At 67.1% G+C, this 1,503-nt stretch overlaps 1 protein-coding gene across 1 annotated transcript in view; it reads left to right on the top strand.

Annotated features, from left to right (window-relative positions):
• Positions 1 to 1,503, top strand: part of MOB2 (MOB kinase activator 2) — a gene marked incomplete at its 3' end in the record, with an annotated part of 28,000 nt that overhangs the window by 2,395 nt on the left and 24,102 nt on the right. The gene's annotated exons all lie outside the window — the stretch shown is intronic.

Genomic DNA, 1,503 nt, shown 5'->3' with positions numbered 1-1,503 from the left:
GACTTCAGTGGGCTGTGATGTGAAATCGGGAGAATCTCCTGCTTCCCCACTTCTGTCTTCGTGGGCGGCTGGGCTGGCCGTGGGCTGGCCGACGAGTTCTAGTGCCTGTGTGTGCCGGTGCCTCCAGCCGTGTCTGGGCACCGTTGCTTTCCCCTTCCCCTGCCACGGGGCTCCTCCCCACAGCGGGTCACTGCGTGCCACACGGGAAACCGGAGGCTCGCCCGCCGCTCGCCAGAGCCCAGCCTGGTCCTGTTATGTGTGAGATTGGAAACATGGGCAGGTCGGCCTCTTCTCCAGGTCATCGGTTCAGATTGGGAACAGTGACCCTCACGGGCAGCGTAAGGGCCGTGCGCACATGGCAGGAGGGGCCGAACTCTGAAATGGGCTCCACAGCAGACAGACGGAAGGACTGACCCTCTGAGCTGCGGTACGCGCCCATGGTGCCAGCAGGCTCTGTGGGAGACGGGCTGAGGCCACTTCGCTGGTGGACCAGGGAAGGCTTCACGGTGAGGGTGACAAGTCGGCCAGGTGTTAGGGGCAGAGCGCCTCCGTCCCGGGCAGAGAGGAGGGAGCAGAGCTCGCTGTGCGCACAGTGGCCACGTGGCGGCTGCACTTCGGGTCAGGAGCACGGGCACCACCTCTCGTGCGGGCCGTGGCCAGTGGGCCTGCGTGTCGTCCTCAGTCTGCCTGGGGCTCTTCCTCCCAGTGGGACACAAAGGCTGGTGCCAGCCTGCATTTGGGGGGCTGACCGCCAGGCGCTTAAACCGAGATAAACAGCCTGGTGTCCCTTTCCCTGGCGTCTGGCTGGCTGCCGCCTGAGGGTTTGGCGGGCACTCGACGGGGGTCCCATGGGGTCTTCCCCGCCCTACCGAGGCTCCATGACGGAAGGGGGTCACGGTGGCCCCAGGCCAGGTGGGACCAAGGAGAACACGGCCTAGGCGGGGGGCCTCCCGGCATCACGAGGGTGGTCTTCAGGCACCACCTGAGGTCACCGCCTTAGAAACGGGAGCCCGGGCTGGCGGTGAACCCCGTGTTCCACCAGCCCCGGGGGATGAGATGTTCGCGGAACTTTGCGAGCCCCCTATGCCATCTGTCCCCTGCGTGTCTGTGCCCTGGCCATCAGGGTGACAGGGTTGACCCTAAGCAGCCCAGGGCGTGGGCTTCACACCCGTCCGTGGTATCCCTGCCGGGCTGGTTCCCGTAGCATCCTAGAAGGGAGGTCGGTAGAGTCTGGCCTCAGGGCGGCTCTGCCCCGTGGGAGCAGGCAGAACCCGTGCAGAGGCCCGGACGCTGCCCGCAAGCCCTGCGCACCCCTGCCCCAGGGTGGCTTGACCTGGGGCCTGGCGGCACGGCTCGGGGCAGCGTCCTGCCGGCGCTGCCTTCGCGGCCCCCAGGTGTCCTCTCTGCAGGCTGTCCTCGACTCCCTCAGCGTGGGGGTTTCTGTGGGGCTTTCCCAGCACTTGCTCGGCTGGGCTGCTGCCGTCCACGTGCATTCCCGCAGCC

This window comes from Pteropus vampyrus, unplaced genomic scaffold (genome assembly GCF_000151845.1).
Source record: "Pteropus vampyrus isolate Shadow unplaced genomic scaffold, Pvam_2.0 Scaffold588, whole genome shotgun sequence".
In the NCBI taxonomy this organism is placed as follows: domain Eukaryota; kingdom Metazoa; phylum Chordata; class Mammalia; order Chiroptera; family Pteropodidae; genus Pteropus; species Pteropus vampyrus.
The sequence above is the reverse complement of the archived record's forward strand: the minus strand, read 5'-3'. Positions and strand labels throughout refer to the sequence as shown.